Genomic DNA, 6,710 nt, shown 5'->3' with positions numbered 1-6,710 from the left:
AATTAGGTAGGGCATAAGGTGCGTTAGTCCCTTTTGTAGGAGTGCTGGAAATATTCCATCTGCTCCAGGGGCTTTGAAAGGATAGAATAAGTTGATCGCCCATTTAATTTTAGCTTCAGTGAAGATTTTACGAGCAGTCTTCCAGTCATTGTTTCTAGGCCTTTTGGACACCAGGAAACTGAGCTGGGAATTTGATTGGTCGTAAATTGTAGATCCCGGAAAGTGTACTTCTGTTAGAAGTATAAGTGACTCTTTGCAGTCATTGGTATATAGACCATCAGGTCGTTTCAGAAGCCCAATGGGATTAGTGTGGCTTTTCGAAATGACCCTTTTAGCGCTACTACTTAAGTTTTGAATCTCTGAGCAGAAGCTTCTCCATGATTCTCTTTTTGCCCTTTTAATTTCTTTATTGTAGACGGTGAGGGCATTTTCATAATTGTCCCATTCACCGTTGGTTTTTGCCTTGTTGAAGAGTCTTCATGATGATGTCTAGTACCTCTTCCCTGATTCTGTTTATAAAAGTGGGCATATTACCCGTTTTCAAAATATTTACGTTGTTACTTGTAATAAATTCAAATAGACACTCACCTCTTTTATTAATATTCGTACTGCACCATATTCAAATAATTATCTAATTTCAAAAACTTCTTTTCTATATTCAAATAATTAAATTCAAATTTTAAACTATTAATTAATTAATTTCCTTCAGTTGTAGTTTGCTCGTCTTCCTTTATTACGTCGCTCAGAACGTCTCAACCCCAGTCGTTCATTCTCAGTATCCACACCTTGCTCTGTGTCATAGTCGTTAGCGAACGGTTTTGCTGTATCAACAACCTAAGTATTTGAAACTTCTTTATAAGTTAGGTCTTCATTTACATACGTATGGACCCTAGGATTAAAAGTTACAGTTTTTCCTTTATATTGTTTCATTTGGTTGATATGCGCAACCCTGAATACACCATTTATGGATATTAAATATCTAATTCGACTTAGTTTTTTAACCACCTTTGCATGAACCCATTTAATATAATTATTTGCAATATTTTTGTACAATACCGTTTCATTGGGTTTGAAGTTTATGAGTTTACTATAATTAAGCTTTCCATTTTCAAACTTACTCAATGCTTTATCTTCTCCTCCATTTTGAAACTTACCAATTTCCAATTTATTTGTATTTTCTTTTTCCCTAAAATTTTTTTTGATTTTTGGATTTATATTATCTAACAGAGTTTTTGGTTTAAATTTAAAAATTATATCTGCTGGTGACATCCTTGTTGTCGTTGTTGGAGTAGTACGATAGCTCAAAAGAAAATTATTTATTTTAAAATCCCAAGATTTACATTTAATTTTAGGATCCAACAAATACTTTCTTAATGCGCTTTTTACAGTTTGTACTCCTCTTTCCGCAGTGTTATTCGATTGCGGATGATATGGTGGCGATTTTAAACATTCGATATTATTATTAATGCAAAATTCTATAAACGCCTTTGAACTAAATGGTGAACCATTGTCCGTCACAATTTTCTTCGGAAGCCCGAAAATAGCAAAAATAGATCTTAACGCTTCTATGACTGTAATAGCGTCAGTTTTGCGCAAAATTTTAGCTTCTAGCCATTTCGAATAAGTGTCAACAATTACTAAAATATTCAAATTTTGAAATTTACAAAAATCAGCGTGAATACGCTCAAACGGAGCACTTGTTACATCCCAGTTGGTAAAAATTTGTTTCGACTGTTTTTGATTCATACAACATGCTTCACATGACCCGACGAACTCCTCAATTGCAGCATCTATACCCGGCCACCAAACATATGTCCTAGCAACAGCTTTCATGCGGACGATTCCGATATGACCAATATGTAACAGTTCTAATGTTTTCGGTCTCAATGACTCTGGAATTACAATCCTTTCACCATAAAAAACACACTGATCTTCAGTTGCTAACGATATTCGAATTTTAAAGTATTTTTTTAAGTTATTATCAATTTTCCCTGGCCACCCATTCTTAACATATTTGTACGTTTTTAATAGTACAAATATCTTTCGACATTTCATTTTTGATGTCGTCAATCTTAATTGGAAGGTCGTCTATAAGGTTAAAAATATTAATACTATCGTCATCTTCATTTGTATCTTCTTGCAGAGGTAAACGAGAAAGCGCGTCCGCATGTCCCATTTGCGATCCCTTCTTGTACTTAATTGAGAAATCATACATTGATAAAAAAACAGCATATCGCTGTAACCGGTTCGCTGCTACCGATGGTAGATCTTTTTTAATTGAAAAAATTTCTCGCAATGGCTGATGGTCACTTTCAATGGTAAACGGTAACCTAAAAATATAATTGTGAAATTTCTTCACTGCAAAAACTATCGCTAAAGCCTCGCGATGAAGTTGAGAGTAATTCTTTTCAACCGGAGACAACGTACTAGATACGAATTGAACTGGACGTTCTTCACCGTCAATAATATGTGACAGAACGCCTCCCAAGCCATAAGGACTTGCATCGCACGAAATAATTATTGGTTTTTGTGAATCATAATGTGTTAAAACGCCAATATTCGCAATAAGTTGTTTTGATTTTTCGAATATATTTTGATGTTTTTCATTCCATATCCACGTTACATTGTTTTTAGTTAGCTCATGTAATGACGATACTTCCGCCGATAAATTAGGTATTAAATGATTATAATAATTAACCATACCCAAATACGATTTTAGTTCTGATTTATTTGTAGGCGCCGGGGCATCTAAAACTGCTTTGACTTTTTCTCTTGATGGCAATATTCCATTTTGATTAATTACGTAACCTAAATACGTTAATTCCTTTTTAAAAAATTGGCATTTTTCATAATTAATTTTTAGTTTGCCTCTAATAGTCTGTCTAAAGTTGCTTTTAAATTTTCTTCACATTCTTTCATGTTTGCTCCCCCAATTAGAAGATCATCGAAATATGAATGCACTTTATTCAATCCCTTTAAAATTTCACTTATAATTTTTGAAAAAATTTGTGGTGCCGTTTTTAACCCATACACCATTCTAGTGTACCTATATAATCCAACATGTGTATTCACAGTTAAAAATTCTTGTGATCTTTCGGACACCTTGACTTGCAAATATGCTCCCGTCAAGTCTATTTTACAAAAGTATTTCCACCCAGACAAATTTGCCAAAATGTCGTCAATTCGCGGAATAACGTGATGCTCATTTTCTACAAATCGATTAATTGTTCTTCTGCAGTTCACACATAATCTTATGCTACCATCACCTTTATTTACTATAACTATGGGACTCGCCCATTTACTTCTGGTTGTTGGCACCATAACCCCTTCTGCACATAATCTCTGGATTTCCTCCTCTACTTTTTGTCGTACGCCAAACGGAACTGAATGCGCTTTACTGAAAATTGGATAAGCATTATCATTAAGGTCTATTTCTGCCTCATAACCAATAATTGTTGAATTGTTGTCTTTACTAAATAATTGTTTATATTTTGTAAAATCGACTTCACAGTTTTCTTTTACTAAATTGACCAACGTTGATTCTATAAAATTTTTACGCCAATTAGGTACCAACCTATCAAGCCAATTTCTACCCAACAGAATCTTAAATGCATGCGCTGAGTCTACAACAACCATATTAAGCTCATAACATTTTCCACCGAATTTTACGCGCACTTCAACCTGACCAACCACCGCAATGTTTTGACCTGTCAGGACTTTAATATTTCTTACCATCGGTTCTATTTTTATATGTTTAAATAATTTATTATAGTCAGAAATATGGCAAACAGAAACACACGCGCCGGAATCAATTTCCACATTCAATTTGTTTTGTTCAATTTCAATTGACCATTCTAAAGGTTCTGATTTTTCGTTTCGTACATTGCACAAATAATTTACCGTATTTTCTTCAACTAAATAATTAACATTACGTTGGTTTTTCTGGTCCCACTTTGTTGCTCTATTTTGATATTCCCGTTTCACATTTTTATTTTCATTATTTTTGTACCAGCAATTTTTCTGTATATGCCCTGGCTTCTTACAATGATAACAAATGTACTTATTTTTTTCAACACTTTTATACCTGCGCTTACTTTTGTCTCTAAAAGCTTTGTCTAATTGTTCCCTTTGATTTACTCTGCCACGTTGATTATCGCTGATCTGTTTTACGCTGTTGGACCTCATTTGCTCTATACTATTATTCGTCATGTCCGACGACAATGCTAGCTCACAAGCTCGCTCAAAGCTTTTAAGGTTTACTTCATTTAGTAGTCTGTTCTGAATACTGCAATTATTTAACCCACAAACAAATTTGATAAGGAGAGCTTTATCGAGGAATTCTCCAAAATCGCACTCTCGTGCAAGCTGCTTCAATTCGACAATATAATCTGCAATAGTTTCACCAGTATGTTGGTCTCTTTTAAAAAATTGATAGCACTCAAAAATTATGTTTTTTGTTGGTGCAAAGTGGGCTTTTAATTTTGCCACTATTTCTTCATATTTGAAGTCTATTTCACTTTTCGGTGCTAGCACGCTGGTCAAGGTCTTATAAAGGTCAGCGCCTCCAAGACTTATCAGAAAGGACGTCTTACTTTCGTCTTTTTCAATTTTATTTAAATTCAACAAATGACCTATACGATTAATATATAATGAAAAATCCTCACCCATTACATAATTTTCTATCGATCCAATTAATGCCACTGCCGCATTTGCCATACTGTCAGTCTCTTTTTTCACAGCTTCAGGTCTATTTTCCAAATCAATCTTTCCTTCAAGATTCATTAATTTTGTTTCCACTTATTAATTATTATAATAAATATTTTTACTTTTTCGCTTTTTCTCTTTTCACTTTTTCCTCGTCGCCAATTAATATATATTTGAGCAACATAAAAGACCGTTGTTGTCTACGGTTTGTAACAGACTCAATTTATTATATATTATACAATATTATACAGACTAGTGTTCTTATGTCTACCTTAATTCTACACTAAGAGAAAGAGATTGAGTGGGAGAGATTACTTACATACATATCACTTTCAATGCTCAAGTTCCAGGTTTTATTGTCACTTATTTTTATTTAATTAGTGACACCAACCAAAGCATTTGCCGTGCTTTAAATTAGAACGAGCTTATAAACTACAGCTTTATTTAGAAACACAAGTTCAACGAATTGAAAGTTAATCTTTGAGCTTGCCTATTTTTGTTTCAAAGCTATTCTTTTTGTAGAGACATCTGTTATGCATATTTTTTTAACTTACTATATGTAAAGCGCCTTTTTTGGGTGCAATTTTTCAAAGAAGCTATGCAAATGTTTCTCTACAAGTTCGCTAATCACGTTAAGGAAAAGCTGAACAATATTATTGTTCATATATCCTATAATTCTAATTTTTAAGGTAAATTTTTTTTTCTTTTTTTTGCCGATAATGGCGTGTCTTTTTATGACGAAAGAAACTATTTAAAAGTTAGACCGATTCATAGCAAAGAAAGGCAAAGACAAAAGTTTTTTATTTAATTTATTGAAATTTGGTTGACCATGCAACGCTGTTTCGAGTATTGCCAAGTACTCTTCATCAGTGGTCTTTGGAAATAATCGAATTTATTTAATTAGTTTATAGTCCGTATATAATTTGTTTGGACTGCAAGTGCCAGGCTTAGAACTCGTGCCTGTCAAATTAGAAGCGATGACTAATCGTGTTTATCCACAAGAAGCCAAGGCTGCACAAACTTTCAATGCTCAAGTTCCAGGTTTTGTCACTTATTTTTATTTAATTAGTGACACCAACCAAAGCACTTGCCGTGCTTTAAATTAGAACGAGCTTATAAACTACAGCTTTATTTGGAAACACAAGTTCAACGAATTGAAAGTTAATCTTTGAGCTTGCCTATTTTTGTTTCAAAGCTATTCTTTTTGTAGAGACATCTGTTATGCATATTTTTTAATTTACTATATGTAAAGCGCCTTTTTTGGGTGCAATTTTACAATTTGTTTGGACTGCAAGTGCCAGGCTTAGAACTCGTGCCTGTCAAATTAGAAGCGATGACTAATCGTGTTTATCCACAAGAAGCCAAGGCTGCACAAACTTTCAATGCTCAAGTTCCAGGTTTTATTGTCACTTATTTTTATTTAATTAGTGACACCAACCAAAGCATTTGCCGTGCTTTAAATTAGAACGAGCTTATAAACTACAGCTTTATTTGGAAACACAAGTTCAACGATTTGAAAGTTAATCTTTGAGCTTGCCTATTTTTGTTTCAAAGCTATTCTTTTTGTAGAGACATCTGTTATGCATATTTTTTTAACTTACTATATGTAAAGCGCCTTTTTTGGGTGCAATTTTACAAAGAAGCTATGCAAATGTTTCTCTACAAGTTCGCTAATCGCGTTAAGGAAAAGCTGAACAATATTATTGTTCATATATCCCATAATTCTAATTTTTAAGGTAAATTTTTTTTCTTTTTTTTTGCCGATAATGGCGTGTCTTTTTATGACGCAAGAAACTATTTAAAAGTTAGATCGATTCGAATAGCAAAGAAAGGCAAAGACAAAAATTTTTTATTTAATATATTGAAATTTGGCTGACCACATACAACGCTGTTTCGAGTATTGCCAAGTACTCTTCATCAGTGGTCTTTGGAAATAATCGAATTTTTATTTAATTAGTTTATAGTCCGTATACAATTTGTTTGGACTGCAAGTGCCAGGCTTAGAA

Source organism: Teleopsis dalmanni, chromosome 1, assembly GCF_002237135.1.
Source record: "Teleopsis dalmanni isolate 2A chromosome 1, ASM223713v2, whole genome shotgun sequence".
Lineage (NCBI taxonomy): Eukaryota > Metazoa > Arthropoda > Insecta > Diptera > Diopsidae > Teleopsis > Teleopsis dalmanni.
This window is presented reverse-complemented; position numbering follows the sequence as displayed.